General features: G+C 41.3%; 1 protein-coding gene across 1 annotated transcript in view; it reads left to right on the top strand.

The window, feature by feature from the left end:
• Positions 1-19061, top strand: part of BNC1 (basonuclin zinc finger protein 1) — a 363494-nt gene that overhangs the window by 60252 nt on the left and 284181 nt on the right. The window contains exon 2 of the mRNA XM_077472395.1: positions 3488-3527. The gene's annotated coding sequence lies outside the window, so the exon portion shown is untranslated. The remainder of the gene's footprint in view (positions 1-3487; positions 3528-19061) is intronic.

Raw genomic sequence — 19061 nt, 5'->3', positions numbered from 1 at the left:
ATGAGCCCTAAAAGTCCCAAACTTTCTCTGTGATCACCCTGATTGGCCAGTCCTGAAAATCGTATGATCATAAACTGCAGCGACCTGAGGCTGTGCTCACTCAGAAGCAATTGGAGGCCTCTGATGGGCCATTGTGAGGGCACTCCTTTATTTTTAGGGTGACCAAAGGGGTTAATGGAATGACTCGCCAACAGTTTGGTGCTATGCAGAGAAATATCAGTTCCCACTAACAGTTTTATCTTAAATATCTTTCATTTCTGATAAGGTGCTGAAATGTTACTTCCTTTGCTGGAAAACACATTACTGATACTAAACATGCAGTTTTAAGCACTTTCAGCACCTGATTTAATCGCTTATCGAGTATGTTGCTTCTTTCTTTTAATCCTTCCCTATAATCCAGTTTCAGCTGGTACCGTGATGCTGCCCAAGGTTTCCTATTTCAAGGTGGCTCTTTTCTCTTGCAGCATCCTATGGAGCCACCCTTGCATGCACAGACCAGAGTTGAACACTTGTTGGCCAACAATTACGAACATAGTGATGTACTAGACATACTACATGGTTTTTCATTTCTTTAGCGCCTCCCTTTGGGCTCCTTCTGCTAATTTCTTGTTAGTAGAAGTTTGGTGAGTGTTGATTCACGCTTTTCATTTAGAGATTTTCATTTTATGCTTTTTAGTTATTTTCCAAACGGCCGTTCGTTAACCAGCCATGTTGCAGAATTGGAGGAGATAACGTGTTATTTATTATTGGCCTTGAAGTTATTACTTTGACATTATTTTTCTGCTTGAATAAGGATTTGATTTGTTATATGTTCTATATTTTTGGTTGCATAGAATGCACTTTTTGGTTAAGTTCTATTGGCAGATGACATGTATTTTTTTTTTAATGCAATAAAAAAATTGTGTAGAATAATACTTGGCTATGTGTTTTACTTTAAATGACCGTTTGGGAAACGCTCAGAAAGTCCCACAACCGACATTTATTGTAGAAAATGTGAAAACCTGCTAACCAACATTTGTTGGAGGAAAATCCAACAACAATCGTCCAATGGAGCTTACATACGGTTAGATTTTCCGCCAACAGGCTGTCAATGCACATTTCCCCTCAGAAAATCTTTAAAGCCTCGTACACACGATGGGATTTTTTGACGGGAATTTTTTGACAGACTGGCGGAAAATCCGATTGCTTGTACACTCCATCGGGCAATTGTTGTCGGCTTTTCCGTGGACAAATCGGTCTTGTAAACTAGCGTTTGTAATGGAGAATTAACATTCGTGACGTGGCAAATTATGAAATCTCGAAATGCAGCGCACATTCTCTTCATTCATGGGATAATAATGAAGTTGCTTTGCTGATGATACTGATGGAGTTGTGGCAAAGAATTTACAAAGGCTTTTTTTTTTTTTTTTTACTAGTGATATCAAGAATAATATTATGCTTGTTGGTTTTCTTTTTTTTTTGTTTATCCCCTAGTTTTTAAGATCTAAAGCCTCATACACACGATAGGACTTTGTACAAACTTTCCCTTGGATTTTTGTACAAAGGGTGTCGGCCCTGAACTTGTATTGCATACACACAGCAGGACTTTTTCAGCCAACTTTCACCAAATCATGTGGTTTTTCTGCTCTTTACCGCCACCTTTGGTCAACTTCTGTATTGTTGTCTGATCTTTTGCATTGGTTCTGAGCATGCCTGTTTGTACTTTGTACAAAAGTCCTATGGTTTTCTGTACACACAATCAGACTTTGCTCTATCAGACTTTTGTTGCCAAAAAGTTTGTCCGTTCGCACAGCCAACAAAAGTCTGATGAAAACCAAAAAAGTTTGTCCGATGGAGCGTACACACGGTCGGATGTTGCTCCAAAACAGCTAATTTGCATGTTTGTTGTCAAAAAGTCTGATCGTGTGTATGGGCCTAAAGATACAACTATGTTGGTGTTCCTTTGTTAATTTTACATTATGTTTTTTTAAATGGAACTGCCTACTTCCAAACTGTCATTTGAAGTAAAACACATAGCCAAGTATTATTATTCTCCACAATTTGTTTAATTTGCATTAAAAAAAGAAAACAAATAAAATTAGACATACTATCTGCCAATAGAACTTAACCAAAAAGTGCATTCTGTGCATCCAAAAATTTAGAAAATATATAAAAATCAAATCATTCAACCAAAAAATAAAATAAAAACCTCATGCATGTGTCCTGCTTCTTAATATAGGGGGCCAACAATGCCAAGAGTTGGTGAAAGCAGGGGTCCGTCATCCAAAGATAATTCCGAAAATCATCTGTATTTATTCTCCTGGAGCTCCCACAGCAAAGGCTTATGACATAGTTGGTGACGATTAATAAAGCAACCAATTTTTGGTGCAAGAAATCCTCCTCCTCCTGTTCCTGGACTGGACTTGGGTCAAAGCAAAAACTCCAAGGCCAATATAAATAACACGTTATCGCCTTCAATTCCACAACATGTCTGGTTGACAAAACGGCCCTTCAGAAACAAACTGAAAAGCGCAAACTAAAAAATCACGGATAAACACTCACCAAACTTCTACTAACACAAAATTAGAAGAAGGAGCCCAAAGGTTGGCGCTAAAGAGCTGAAAAACCATAGTACGTCATTACATTCGTGTTTGTTGGCCAACAGTTGTGTGCCATTTGTATGCAAGACAAGTGTGGGGCCAACTCCCTTCAGACAAAAGTCAGAGGTTTTGTCTCTGGAAAAGCCAATCGTGTGTACGAGGCTTAAGATGGCAAGAAACTTCCCCTGCTCCTCCCTCCCTCCCTTCATCAAATTAATAGACGGAGGGGTGACTGCACTGTTAACACTTTCTTGTGAAGATCAAAAGTTCAGGGAAGCAGCATTGAGAGAGTGAAAGTTATACATTGCAAGTGCTGGGTTCAAGTAGAATTATAAGTAAAATTATTATTATTTTTTTCCATTTTTGGATAGAGCAAGGGAGGGTTATAACCCTTGTCAGATTTTTTTTTTCGCCCTCTGTGTCCCATTGCAGGGATTTCCCTTTACTTCCTGTCCCATAGCCAAACAGGAAGTGAGGGAAAATCCCTGCAAATTAAGGGAATCCCTTACACCCAGGCCACCAGAACTATTGTCCACATTGGAAGATTTCTCCTCTATTACTTTTAGGGGACAACCAAAAATTTGTGATTTTCTTTTACTTTTAATGATAATGGTAAATGGGACAAATCGAGAGGGTGAATCTCCCTAATGGGGACACAGACAGCAATAAAAACTGATGGGTCTTCTAATCCCTCTCCACTCCATCCAACACGTAAAATTAAAAAGTTTTACGGTTAGTTACACTTTAAGAAGTTTAGAATAGTTTACTGGGGAATGTTTATTTTATTAAACTATTTTCATAAGCAAAAAATTGCCTTGTTCAATACTACTTTAATAACTGCTATTTGACCAGCTTGTATTTAAAGCAATAGCAAACTTCACTTTGACTTTTTTTTTTTTTACCAACAGTTAAGCTTATAATAAAGACGCTGGAAGGCTTCATTTTAAGGTAAGTCTTTCATAATGTGTCCTTAAGTTTCCTACTGCTTTAGTTTTCTCTTGAAACCCAGTAATTCCTTCCACACGGACAGAACGATTGGTGCACCTGTCAGTTTTTGAGGTGGCCCGATTCAGACCCGACCGGACACTGACCTGTTGTCCTCCTGCTCAGTGTGGATCCAGTGTGAAAGGGGCCTTAGGGCTGGTTCAATCCAATGCAGGTTGCGGTTGATGTGTTTTCCGGTGCGTTTTGGTATTTTTTTTATGCGTTTTTGCAAGGTGTCTGTTATCTTGCAGTAGAAACTAGCAAAAATGCAGCAGAAACGCATCAAAAATGCAAACACTGCATCTGATGCATTTCTGCTGCATTTCCATTGAAGTCTATAGAAACAAAAATGCAACTTGCTGCGGAAAAGTCTGACCCTTTCCAAAAAACTCACCAGTGAAAAACATTCAGATGTGACTGTGACCCATAGGATTGAGATCAGACTCAGGTAAACATAATATATGGGGAAGAGTTGCACGCAAAAGGTTCAAAGAATGCATTAATTTAAAAAGCCTCCTACTTTTAGAACCACTTTAATGCCGCGTACACACGACCGGACTTTTTGACAGCAAAGGTCCGACGGAACGAGTCCGTTGGACAATTCGATCTTGTGTGGGCTCCATTGGACCTTTGCTTGCCAAAAATTGGGCGGACTTTAGAAATAGAACATGTTTTAAATTTTTCCACCGGAACTCCGCTGGACCGAGAAATCTGTTCGTGTGTATGCTAGTCCGACGGACAAAAACCGACGCTAGGGCAGCTATTGGCTACTGGCCATGAACTTCCTTATTCTAGTCCAGTCATACGTCATCACGTTCGAATCCGTCGGACTTTGGTGTGATTGTGTGTGGCCAAGTCCGTTCATTTGGAAAGTCCGTCGGAACTCCGCCGAAAGTCCGTTGGACCTAGTCCCTCAAAGTCCGGTCGTGTGTACGCGGCATTAGATTATATGTAAGAAGCCCCTTCAGACCTTTGCAGTTCATTGTGGTGTGTCACCGTGTAACATGCTATGTCCCATGTTTAGGCAGGTTGCATTGATGAGCTAACAATGAAAGTGCATTGACCCCTACTTTACTTGTGCTACATTACATGAATGGTACTGCAATGCACAGCACAAAAAGCTATTGACCTGCATTGTGGTGATGCACTATAACCAAACATAAGAGTGCAACACCAGCATGCCAGAAAAATTTTGCTAAAAAAAAAAAAAAAAAAAAAAAAAAAAAAAAAATAGAATTCTTACAAAACATGATGTATAGAAAACAATACACAAGCTATTTATTTTCTTTAAAATCACCCGATCCACAGTCCCTATAATGCTCTAAAGCTGATAAAAATTTAAATTTCTATATCCTTAGTGCCGGTTCACACAGGAGCGACTTGTCCAGGCGACTTAGCCGCCTGACAAGTCGCGCTCCGTTCTGTACTATGGAACCGTTCTAATAGGAGGGACTCAAGTCGCTCCGACTTAGAAAAAAGGTTCCTGTACTATTTTTGGGGCGACTTCAGGCGACTTGCATTGACTTCTATACAGAAGTCGTTTTGCAAGTCGCCGCTGATCGCGTGCAGGTCGCGTCTGTGAGTCGCGCTGCAAGTTGTGCCGCCCCTGTGTGAACTGAGCCTAAAGAGGAAATGTTCTGTAGTTCAGTAGAAGAGATCTGGGCAAGGTTGACAATGACAACACTGTATGGGATTTCAGAGCAGCAGAGGCAACATTTTCAGATTCATCATGAAATTAAGAGCTCATTGGATTTCCTTTGGGAACCAAGGGTGTTTTTCTGTATTTGAAGTATTTCAAAGAGTCACAATGTGGAGAAATGGTATGTATTGCAGATATGTTCTTTAATTTCATCACGCCACCGCATCCGAGGGTTTAGAGCAGTCGCCAATCTTTGTAAGTCTGGCTGTGTTTGTGTACACCAGACATAATGCTGCTATTTGTTTTTGATTTAATTTATAATAAAATACTACACTATAAATTATTTCTTGGGCTTTGTGTGGTGAGCATTTTTTGGCCAGGATTGACCTTTGATTGGTTATTTTTTGTAAATTTCTTTTTTATTGAAGAGTATAAAGACAAACATATAAAAAAAGTAACAAAGAGGTGATCCTGACAGTCGCCAGGTCACTCCGCGACCAACATGGTCGACACTACAAAACAAACAATCTAGCTAACATAGACCTCTGGCTATGTGAGAAGACTTATAACACCCCCCTCCCCCCAACGCACCCCCAACTCGGTCCACTGCCCACCTCCAAAACTGAAAGTTAACCCTGCAACTGCAAGGGAGTACTCAAGATGTAGACAACGGCCAACTCGTATTGATCGAGGCCATAACCAAGTACTGCACTACTCGTACTAACGTTCTAGTGTAGCACCCAGAGAGCTAAAACTTCAGTCTGCAGCCCATTTCTAGCATATCAGTACATCATCAGGGGTCTCTAAACATTGTTTCAGTTAATATGAACCAGAAATTAATCAGGAATCATTTCTATCCAACCGTCGTATCTGAATCAATCCATGCTTGCCATACCTTGTTATATTTTTTTGCACATCCCCGGGACCAGTATGTTGCCTTGTAAAAGGGTATTGTGGAATTCACTATCCCCTTCAAAAAGGGCATGTCTGCAGGTGTGGAGGGCCTCCATTTCAGTAGAATGGCCTTCCTCCCATAGAAAAAGAGAATGTTTAGTAGCATTCTAAGAGCCGCCGAGGGAACCACCTCTTCAACCAGGCCTAATAGACACACCCTGATTGATATTGGTACAGGCACCTTCAAAATATCCTCAATACATAGGGCCACCCCCTCCCAAAAGATTTTTATTTGAGGACAGTCCCAGAATATGTGTTTAGCATTAGCCGCAGAATAGCCACATCTCCAACAGTCAAAAGAGACCGTCGAATAGATTGCTGCAATTCTGGCAGGAGTGAAGTAGATCCTATGCAGGAATTTAAATTGGATCAATCTATCTCGTGCAGAGACCAAATGCTTGAAGGGGTGGCTCCATATGTTGTCAGGGACTTCTCCCACCCAGTGCTCTCTACACCTGATCATTAACTTTTGATTGGGTTCTGATCACTGTGTGGACTGGCTGTATGATCGCTGGGGATTTCTTCAGATTAGATTAACATTTAATGCTATTTATCAATGACATTCTGAGTGCATATTGGTGAAGGAAGTGCACTGTCACTTTATATGGAAGAACACTGAAGTCACTTTATAAGTGTGTGTTGTCACTTGGGACATGTCACCTTTAGAAGATTCTTTTGATTCTTCATTGCTTCCTTCCTTCCTTTGATTCTTTTCTTTCTTTCTTTCTTTCTTTCTTTCTTTCTTTCTTTCTTTCTTTCTTTCTTTCTTTCTTTCTTTCTTTCTTTCTTTCTTTCTTTCTTTCTTTCTTTCTTTCTTTCTTTCTTTCTTTCTTTCCTTCCTTCCACGTCTTGTCACTATGGACTTTTTAAATTTTACAGTATGTGAATACTGTATGAATGTATTGTGAAGTACTAGCATCAAATGTAGAGCTTTAAGGACACCGCCACTCGCTGGTTCTTTTTAAGGGCTTTGTTTGTCCATTTTTATTAAAAGAAAGTTCAGCAAACAAACATAGGTTGCCATAATTCCCTTTTCCATCAACAAAATGACATTCAGCCTAGTTGGCTCTCCGTTGTAGCACTGCTGCTTTGGCCTTACACTCCAGGCTCTTGTCTGTCTCATACAGGCTGTTTCACCAACCACCTTGGTGCATATAGCTAGCAGCCTCTTGCTGCACTGGCTCCCCCGTGGAGCCCCCCTGACCCCTGGTACTCTGACTTCCTGTCTGCCGAGGTGGAGCCCAGAACCGTGGTCGGGTTACTACTAAAAACTCAGCACACACCTGACCAATCAGTATACTGGCTGTTCTCCAAATCAGGACTTTATTTTATCCCACTCGGATCTCTCAGAAATCCCTGAGCTCTAGGTCCCAAAGTGGACTTTGCAAAACACTGAGGAAACTGAAAGGCCAGTTTCCTCTTCATGTTACAAGCTCCCTGGAGCCCCTCAAGTCATCCGGTTGAGAATTCTGGGTCACAACCTACTTCTAGACCCTGGCACGGCAACTCTCTGCCACAGTATGCATATGGTGTTTTATTAATTATTTCAGGTTCATTTGCACATCATTTTTTATTTTGATATTTTTAGCGCTGCACTATCTTTGTTTTGTTATTATTATATTAGGTTGGTCACCTTTTGTGCCAGCGGCTCCCCCTCCAAAGCGTTCACTGATACTGTATTAATATGACTAATATTAAGGTTGCACCAATACCGGTATTGGTGCCAATATTAAGCATTTGCATGAGCACTCACACTCGTGCAAATGCTCCGATACCAGAAAACAATATCTTTGCAGTGAAATTTGAGCCTATACAAAATGAATGGGCTGAAATGGCACTGCAAAAGAATCGCATGTGATTTGAACCGGAATGCCATGCAATTCCTGTCTGAACCGCATGCGCTTTCCCCCACCGCTCCTGTGTGACCCAGGCTTGTCATAGTAATATCAGCCTGGGTTCACACAGGAGCGTTGCAGGAAACCGCATGGGATTCTTGGCAGTGAGCTAAAAATCACACCACAAAGGTTGGTACTCCTACTCACCTGTAAAAAAAAAAATAAAAAAATAAAAAAGTAATTGTACAACCCTAATTAACAATTTTAAATGTTCCCTAGAACATGGCAAATATTTTTGAAGTTGGGTTTAGTTTAAGCCATACACAAGGCTCAATCTTCTGTACAGTATTTCCAAACCTGTCTTTGGTCAACCAACTAAATTAAATTTTAGACTTGATTTATGTAACATTTTAAAATTGTAGTTGCACTGACCTCTTTAAGCTAGGCAATAAAACAACTAAAAAAGGACAATCACACCCCAAATAGGTGCGTAAAAAATGCAAACCGAAAAAGGGGGAAAAAACAAAAAAGCCTCTTCATAGAGCAGATTAATCCGATAGGAAATGTTTTATTAAAACAAATTAAAAAAAACAAGATGCATGTATGTACAAATCCTCAATGAAGAAGGGTACAAAAATACAGATATCGATAAAAAAAAAGCGTAGAAAGTCTGCAGGCTATGAACCCGACATGTTTCGCAATAAACTTACTTCAACTGGGGCAAGTGATCATCTAGGATTATAGAGACTATTGTCTTTTCTTATGTAGGGTCTTGGTATAGTCCCAGGCCACTTGGTACATCCATTATTTGAACTTTTTTTGTTTTTTCATGTCACGAGTCACAAAGACTTTTTCACACTTGTGTAGTTATATTAAGTGCACTTGCCTTTATTTGGTGTAGCTTGGCTACGCTATCTATTACATTTATATTTTTTGTGTGTTATAATAACACTTCTCTCCACGAGGTGTTTTTTATTTTATGCGCTACATTTTTTGGTTTTTTATGTTTTATGCAATTGTATTATTGTCAATGTTGGCTGCTTGTATTGTGTTTTGAATTTCTGGTAGCGCAGTTATATTTTATTTTAAATAAACCTAAACCAATCTTTATCATGTAACATTAAATATACCTATAACTTGTCTTCGTGAAGCTTCAACTGCATTTCCTTTAACTGTCCGTGCAGAAGATCTCTAATTGTAATTCTTGCATTCCAGATCAGTCTGGAATTTAGAAATTGCCTGTGCTGGAACATTTTTCTTATCATTTCCAGCAAGGTATTTATGTAATGGTGCATACTTGCAGAGCAGTGTGATTATATAAATGACCAGTAAATGGGTTAGAAAGAGCCAAACAGCTCCTTCAATGCCAGAGATTCATTGCAGACCAGTACGGATGGGTCCATCCTAACAAACAGCAGATACATATACGAGGGAGGAGGGATTTATACATGCCAGCCTCTGCAAAAGAATGCTTCCAGAGCACATTATCATCATTTGTGTTGACACAGAGCCTATGTATTTTTTTTTTTTTTTTTTTTGTGTTTTTTTTTTTTTTTTTTTTTTTTTTAAGAGGAACATGGGCACAATAAAAATTAGCTTGTAGTGAAAGACTAGGACCATGCCTATAATGTTATTGTAATAAAATTAACTTTTCTATCATGTACTGTATGGACTTTGTGTTGTCACATTAGAAAATGTAAAGTAGTTTTTCATCAGACAATAATAAACTGTAAAGATCAATGACCAATATAGGGCTTATGTTTATTACAAGTACTGATATAGCACCATCAATTTACACAGCACTTCACATATCTGTTGTACATTCACATGAGTCCCTGACCTCCAGGAGCTTACAATCTAAGGTCCCTATTCCACATTCATACATACACATACTAGGACCAATTTAGTTAGGAGCCAATTAACCTACCAGTATGTTGAATGTGGGAGGAAATCCATGCAGACATGCAAATTCCAGGCACGTAGTGCCGTGGTTTGGATTCAAAATAACAACCCTAGTGCTGCTAGGCAGAAGGGCTATCCACTTAGCCACCATGATGGAAAACTCTGTAGGTAAAAAGTAGAAGATTCAATTTAGGCAGACAGGATATGGTGGAGTGGGTAGAGGTACATTTTTTTTTTTTATTTGTTTTTTTGTTTTTTTTTTAGTGAATTTCTCATGTGCATAACAAACTTCCAAGACCAACATTCCGCTCTTTCATCTGGGCAGTAGTGCCAGTGTTAACAGTGCTTTACAGTTATATCGGGAAGACTCCAACCTCTGGATGGTCAGTTGTTGGCCTCAATTCTTGGAGTCAGATCACACAGAGCTTTCTAAATTGTAATTTCGTAAAAAAATTATTTTACACTAAACTTTCCTAACATTTTATACACTAAAGTCGAGGTGTGACTGCAATGCTTGAATCCACTGTTGGTTTACATTGTCAATCCTTGGTGATGTAACCGTGTACATTTATTTTATCATCAGTAGACAAACTATTTTCATATACCTGTGGTTGCGTGGGCTCGCCTGATGCATAAAGTCCAATGAAGGGCAGGCCTTTATGTAGGAAGAAGAGACTTTGAATGTTCCCTCCACTGAACATTGAGTATTGGGAAATTTAACACCGGTAGTCTTTGTTGCAGAAAAGAGTGGTGACTTATTTCAAAGTAGAACTAAATTTATTTATTTATGGATAGTCCCTATAATTTTTACCATCTATGTCCTATTGGAGATAGTTCTCTTCATCTCCTGTCCCATAATGGAAGCAAGCATGAGCAAATTCCTCCGAATTGAGGGAATCGCTAATCAGCACCAGAACTGTTGCCCCCCTTACTGCTTTGGGGAAAACCCAACATTCTGGATTCTTTCATGTTCGGTGATAAAGGTAAATAGGATAAACGGAGAGGGTCAATCTCCTTAATGAGGGCACAGACAGCAATACAATCTAGCAGGTGTTCTGTTTCAATCTTTTTATTCAGATTTCAAGTAACAACGAAAACATTATAAAGTAGCATAATCAAGTACAATAAGGCAATAAGTACAATAAGGCACTGTCATCATAGTCAGTATATAGGAAAATGGTAACATGAACATAAATGAAGGAAGGGGGTTTAAGCCAGTGTCCCATGGAAAGTCCATCAGTAGGTATAATAATAAATCATAATTTATATTTGGCCATGTTCTAAGATGAGGCCAAACAACAAATAGGTCTTGAATCAGACCAACGTCGTAAATGTGTTCTAATCCCACGCCACTCTATCAGAAACATAAAAAAATGGCCTTTAGGTATACCTTAGTGATTGTAATGTTTTGTGGGTTTTTTTTTATTGAATAACAAACATGTTATACTTACTGCTCTGTGCAATGGTTTTACACAGTGCAGCCCCAATCCTCCTTCTCTGGTCCCCTACCAGCGCTCCTGACTACCCCCCCTCTGCACCCCCCAGAGTGCCCTTTTTGCAAGCCATTTGTTATAGGGACATTTGTGCTTGCTCAGTTCTGAGCCCTTGCTGTGTGTGCCCTTCAGCTCCCTGGTGGTAAGAATATTTCAGATTTTAGGTGCTGAAAGCGGTACAGTTATTTTGCATGGAAATTTGGCATTTTTATATTGTAGGCCTGTAATTCTTAGAAATGATTCACTTAAATCAATCCAAACAAGAGTCTAATAGACATCCCGGGTATGATAAAATTTTAAATAATAAATCATAAATTATTATATATATATATATATATAATGTATGTGTATATTAATAACAAATAATAATATAATAAAAATTATTCAATAATGTAATCAAATTTGCAGAATTGTCGCTGTCATTACTTTTAGTGTTTGGTGACAAATTTCCCCGTGAATTACTATCACTCAATTCTGCAAGTGATTCTAATTTATTATCGCTGTTTTCTAGCTGGTCTAAAAGCACTTTTGATGTAAACTGACATTTTTTGGTTGCTATGGACAATCTCCAGTTTCCTGGCATAAAGAATAGTATTTATAATATAAAACTGCATGCAGGACACTAGACAAACCACTAGGGATAAAAGGGATGTGTAATTATTTGATACAGTATACTGTAATCTTACAGATTACAGTACTGTATCTATACTGTGTATTTTACTTTTTGAATTTGTCGCAGAACTCTGTCCCTGTGCGTTGCAACGCTCACAGGGAACAGAGCCCGGCACTGTGACAGATCGAGCGAGACACGGCGGCTCGCTAATCACATCCGGCAGACATCGCTGGATCCAGGGGACAAGGTAAGTAAACCCCTACATGGATCCTGTGATGGGATCCCAAGTCTGGCTCGGGAATACCGCTTATGGTACTGAAATCTCACCCCGAGCCAGACTTGAGGATACCACCAGGGAGGTTAAGATTCACAGAGTGGGGCTCAACCCAGCCCCCCGGCTCCCTCATCACTGGCTCTGGTCGACAGCAGTGGGAGCTAATGACTCCTGGTGCTATATCTGATCCAATAAAGAGCAAGAGAGTATCACTGGATCAAGATTGGTCTCGGGTATGCTTTTAGCGGGGCTGGTGGGGGGAACTGCACCCAGAGTCTTTTTACCTTACCGCATAATATGTAGTAAGGCAAAAAACCTTCTGCCTTTACAACTAATTTAAAGCCGCCTGTACTTTGCATATGCATGGACTTGGTGTTCCATTTCCATTGGATTGAATCTGAATTCTGAGACTGGTTCTAAAATTACAGATATCTAATCCAATAAGTATGGGTATTTATGATGTAATCTTGTTTGCTTATTAGCATGTGTTGTACAGTTATTCTTATATGTCCTGCTTCTGATAATAAATGATTGACCTCATTCTGTGATGGTTAGTTCATAGTTTCATAGTTTTTTAAGGTTGAATAAAGACACCAGTCCATCCAGTTCAACCTGAGTCAGTGTCTACAATTGTCCCTATCCCTGTAAATTGCACACTCACATCGGCCCCTACCCTCAAGGAGCCCACACTCCAAGAAGCCAATTAACCTACCTGCATGTCTTTGGAGTGTGGGAGGAAACCGGAGTACCCAGAGGAAACCCACACAGGCACAGGGAGAACATGGAAACTCCAGGCAGGTAGTGTCGTGGTTGGGATTTGAACCAGCGACCCTTCTTACTGCTAGGTGAGAGTGCTAACCACTACACCACTGTATAATGTGCCTTATGCATTTATATATTAACATAATAGATAATGGGCATGCATATTTAAAGTGTAAGTGAAGAAAAAACTTTTTTTATCCAAGGGTCCCTCTCCACTGTACCCAAAACTATATAATTAAAAAAATGGTTTTGCCTTTAGTTATCATTTAAGATTCTATTAAGATCTGACTACTTGTTGCCTTGGGCTACCTAGCAGTTTTGAGATTGGTTATCCTGTGTGGGATCAGCCTGTGATATTTGCTTTGGGCTCTCGATCCTGCATTAGGTGCTTACCTTGACACTAATTGCAACGTGTGAAATTTAGTTGCAGGAGCATACACAGGTCCAGCGCCATCACAGGCTCCCAGACCCTGAAGACCCCTGGGGGTTTGCACCAAGACAGGTAAAGCCTGGATCTCTAATAGGCCCAGCGTAGTCAATAAGGGAAGATGAGATATCTCTGTATATATACAGAGGTATAAAATGGGTTGGCATAACTCCAACACCAGCAAATAAACAGAGGCCAGGAACCTATCTCTGAAGACCCTTCTCTATTAGAACAACTACAGCTGATGCCTTCAGCCTAATTGTTTTGTGTTGATGCTCTCATCTCTATGCACACATGTAGGAGTTTGAGGCAAAAAAAACTAAATCTGCTGAACAGTTTTGTCAGAAATGTCTTCTACACATGCCATTTCATTCCAGTAACTCCACTTTTGCTGTGAAAAAAACATTACCCTTTGGGTGATCTATGTACATTGCAGGGATTTTAACAAACTGTTGAAGATTCCTACCTTTTGTTATTCTGAAGAAATAGTTGTTTGTGTATATGTGCAAAGTAGGGGAGTGACTTTAAAAATATCAATTCGTTGCTGCACTTGCAGGGTTCTAATTAGGCAGGGTCTGAATCCCTTTGAGATGCAATTTCCCTTTGGGAGTATCTCACAAACATTACATTTTTGTTGCAGGGGGTGCCCAAAACCTGACTTGTATATTAGTGCAGACTTCTGGGAAAATCAGGAAGCCAATCGCACAAACAGGAGATGACATTTATGGGGGTGTTCCATACACCATCTGTGTACAGAACACCTGCAGGCTGCCATATTGCATTGCATTTTACAGAATATTACAGTACCGCAGTTTGAAAAAAGGTACATTTAATAACATTCAAATACAATATGACACTTGTAGCAATTACATATGCTTTTTTTTTATTTTTTTTTATTTACTATTTGTTTTTCCCACAAAAGTGGAGTTACCTTTTTAAATAAATCACTGAGGCAAAAGTGATTCCACCCCACAAGCAAAAGCCTAAATCTTTGATTGCTACAACTTCTACCTCTACTGAGCTAAAAGGAACATTAAGCCCACCAAGCCTTCCCAGAAGCCCTCCAACACTGAGGAGTGGGGGTTACCTCTTCATTGTGAGAAGTCTGGACATGGAATGTCCCAGACCTCGGGGTCCAATCTGTAATTTCAAAGGGGTACAACATAGAACTACAGTGCCGGCCCCCTCCTTACCATCTTGCACCAACTTCAAACACAGAGGGTGGTTGCATCAATTCCTTCAGAAGCGCAGTTTCAAATGTTCTATCTGTCGGGGTTGGGCTCAGCCCTTCCTTCTCTGAGCTGCCCGCTGAGCTGTCAGCTAATTGCCAGCTCCTATCTCTCCACAGTGACTCACCTGTTGATGATATCCTGCTCGTCAGTCCTGCCTACTTAAGCCGTCCAGTCCAGCTGATCTCTGCCTTCGCCTTGGTCACAGCTCTAGAGACGCTCTTCTGTGTTCCTGATAAAGACCTGCTTGACTAACATTCCTCCTGGCTCCAGATCCTACTTGCTGTTCTACGCTGTTCTCTGGCATTTTGGCTTGTCTTACTATCCCTTTCGGTTCCTGAACTCTGGTCATGTTTTGACTACATTTACCTTTTTTTTTTTATTATTATTAAACAAGTGTAATTTAACTGTACTTCTGTCTCGGTGTAATTAATGGTTTCTGATAGTAGGCGAAGGCCATGAATTCAGAAGATGCAGTCAATCCACTTGTTGGTAATATTTTTTCCAGATTGAATGAGCAGGATCACCGCATGGATATGTTTGCCATGGCGTTACAAACGCTCCTGAGTCGCACGGCTCACCTGGAATCTTCCACTGTGGCTGCTCTGGTACAACCTGTGTTGCAGGCCATTCCTGCTGCTACTTCAGTCCCTGTGCAGGTACCCGCCTCGAGTATTACCTCTATAAGAAGTATGTCTGGTTTCGCTCCGCTTCCCCAGCGATTCGGGGATGATCCAGCCCAATGCAGATGGTTTTTCAACCACATTTAGATATACTTTGAGATTCTCCCCCTGGTGTTTCCCAAGGATAAATGCAAAGTAGGTTTTGTGATATCTGAGAGAGCCTTGGCCTGGGAAAAGCCTTTATGGGAGATGCAAAAACCTGTTGTCTTGAGTTATCCTGAGTTTGTGGTTTCTTTTAAAAGGGTATTTGACGTTCCTGCATGCTCTGCTTCTGCTGCTAAGTGCCTCATGTCCATCAGAGTATGAGAACTGTTGCTGACTACACCATTGAATTTCGTACTCTGGCAGCAGAGGTTGCTTGGAACAATGAGGCCCTCGTGGCTGCTTTTTCTCACGGTCTCTCGGATTCTATCAAGGTTGAGATAGCAGCCCGAGATATACTGAGCTGGAGAAACGTGTTGATCACGTTTGCCATCCTCATTGACTCCAGACTAAGAGAAACACTCTCTCTCTTTTAACTTTCACTTGCAGAAGACTCCTGTACATTTGTCTCCGAGATTTGCAGTCCCACCCATGCCTCCCCCAGGTCACCTTTTGAAGTCTTGTCCTACCCATCCAGGGAACGCCCGAATCTTGAGGTCCTGTCACAGACAGACCTTAGGTGGCATTGTTTTTGTCCCCAGTTATCCTGAAGGATAAGCCCCTGGTTTTGGTTACCCTTTCTTGGGCTGAGTCGTCCATCAAGATACAGGCTGTAATCGACTCTGGGGCTGCAGGCCTGTTCATTGATGCTGCCTTTATATCGAAGAAATCGATTCTGCTGCAGCTGCGTGACACTCCACTTGCCATTGAGGCTCTTGACCGGAGACCTCTACAGCCTGCCCATGTGACCCATGAGACTGTTCCATTGTCCATCGCCGTAGGGGCTCTTCACCGTGAGATAATCCAATTCCAAGTTATTTCCTCACCTAAGTTTCTGCTGGTTATTGGTTATCCTTGGCTACAGAGGCACAACCCTTCTTTTGATTGTCTCCGTGCTGAGGTTCCCTCCTGGTCGCCACAATGCAGTAAGACATGCTTCCACAAGGTAGCCAAAGGTCCTGTGCACCTCTTCACTCTCCTCCCTGCTGGAGGGGTATCGCAATTTTAGCAATGTCTTTGACAAAGTTCAAGCCAATCGTATGATTGCACAATTGACCTTCAACCTGAGGCCACACCCCCATCAGGGCCGTGTTTACCCTTTGTTGGTCTTGGAGGATAAGGCCATGGAGGAGTATGTTGCAGATGCACTTTCTGAGGTCTCATCCACAAATCCTTATCTCCTGCTGGTGCTGGTTTCTTCTTTGTGAAGAAGAAGAGTGGTAAACTGAGACCTTGTATTGCTTATAGGGGTCTCAATCGTTTCACGATTAAGAATGCCTATCCTATTCCGTTGATTACTGAGTTATTTGACTGCCTCAAGGGAGCAACCGTTTTCACAAAGCTTGATTTGAGAGGGGCACATCTCATGAGGATTAAGGAGGGCGCCAAGTGGAAAACTGTGTTTTAATACCAGAACAGGCCATTATGGGTACCTCGTAATGCCTTTTGACCTTTGTAACGTCCTGGCAGTTTTCCAGGAATTTATTAACTATGTCCTCTCCGAGATTTGTTGCAGTTATGTGTGGTTTATCTCAACGATATCCTCATATATTTTCCAAGTCTCTGGAGAGCCACCACACAGATGTCTGTCCTGTGCTTCAGAAACTAAGAGAGAACAATCTCTATTGTAAATTGGAGAAGTGCAAATTCCATCGTGAACAGATTAAATTCCTGGGTTATGTCATTTTCACTGCTGGTTTTTCAATGGACCCAGAGAAACTTTAGGCAGTCTTACAGTGGCCCGACCTGTCGGTTTACATCCTCTGCAGCGTTTTCTTGGCTTTGCCAACTATTATCTGTAGTTTATTCGTAACTTCTCGTCTCTGGTCAAGCCCCTGACTGATATGACCAGAAAGGACGGTAACCCACACAGTTGGTCTCTGGAGTCCATTAAGACCTTTGAGAGTCTCAAGGCTGTCTTTGTTTCTGCTCCTGTGTTGGCACATCCTGATCCTATGTTACATTTTTTATCCTAGAGGTTGATGCTTCTGAGACTGGAGTTGGCACCCTTCTGTCTCAACGTCCTACCTCTGAGAGCGCTATGCATCCTTGTGGCTACTTTTCCAAGAAATTGTCACCTGCGGAGTGCAATTACGAGATTGGTGACAGAGGAGCTGTTAGCCATCATTTTAGCCCTGTAAGACTGGAAACATCTCCTCGAAGGTCCACTGTGTTGGTTCTCATTCTTACTTGCCATAAGACACATTGTTGTCTGAGGCTAAATGCCTCTCTCTCAGAAGGGCGCGATGGGCTCTTTTCTTGTCTAGTTTCAATTATATTGTCTTATTCTTTACCCAGTACTAAGAATGTAAAGGCTGGCGCTTTGTCGTGACAATTTTCCTCCACTTCCAAGATGGAGTCTGTTCCTATGATTCCTCCTGATCATATTCTGACTATGGTTTGCACCAGTCTCACTTTGCCTTTGGGTGACAAAATTCTTGCTACGCAGGTCCGTGCTCCTCCTGAGAAACCTTGTGACCGCTGCTTTGACCCAGAGAGTCTCCGTACTGCAGAGCTCCAGACTTACCATTCTCCCAAGGCTGCTGCCCACTATGGGAAGAATCAACTCTTTTGGGCCATTTCCCAACAATTCTGGTGGTCTAGTCTACGTGCTGATGTAACCACCTTTGTAGCTGCTTGTTCCATGTGTGCTCAGAGTAAGACTCCACGACACCTTGCAGTGGGCCTCCTACAACCCATACCCAATGGAGCGAGGCCCTGGACCCACATGTCTATGGATTTCATTGTGGAGTTACCCAACTCCCAGGGCAACACGGTTATCCTTATGATGGTTGACTGGTTCTTGAAAATATCCCATTATATTCCACTTAAACTTCTAAGGAACTGACTTCCATTTTTTGCTCCGGAGATCTTTTGCTTACATGGGCTACCCTAGGTGATTGTCTCAGACAGGGGTAGTCAGTTTTTGTCCCTGTTCTGGCAAGCCTTATGTGCACATTTGGGAATTCAGCTTGCTTTCTCCTCTGCATATAACCCACAGTCTAATGGGGCTGCAGAACAAGGCAATCAGTTCTTGCAGCAATTCCTACGTTGCTATATTTCTGACCATTATAACAACTGGTCAGATGTCTTGCCGTGGGTAGAGTTTGCTCACAATAGTGCCTTGAATTCTGCTTCCCGATTGTCCCCTTTTAATGGCGAAACTATGGTTTCCAACCTTCCATGTTGCCTGACTCGTTTTTTTCCGCAGAGTATTCCTGCATTAGAGGAGCATCCCCATGGTCTTTGTTCCACTTGGGCTCAAGTCCAGGAAGCTTTGCGACATGCTAATGATAGGCACAGACTCCCTGCTGACCACAGACGCCTGCTTGCGCCTTCCTATCAGGTTGGGGGCAGTCTGGCTGTCATCTTGCAACTTTCGACTTCGTCTTCCCTCTCTGAAGTTTGGTTTATTGGGCCTTTCCGTATTCTTCGTAGGATTCACCCAGTGGCTTAGACTTTCCTTATAATATGCGTATCTCAAATGTATTTTATGCCTCATTATTAAAACCTTTTGTCTGCAACCACTTTACCACCTTGGTGCCT

The sequence above is a fragment of the Lithobates pipiens genome, unplaced genomic scaffold (assembly GCF_037356315.1).
Source record: "Lithobates pipiens isolate NorthernLeopardFrog02 unplaced genomic scaffold, aLitPip1_a1.2 Scaffold_8, whole genome shotgun sequence".
NCBI lineage: Eukaryota > Metazoa > Chordata > Amphibia > Anura > Ranidae > Lithobates > Lithobates pipiens.
Note: the sequence above shows the minus strand (reverse complement) of the source record. Positions and strands in the feature narration are given on the sequence as shown.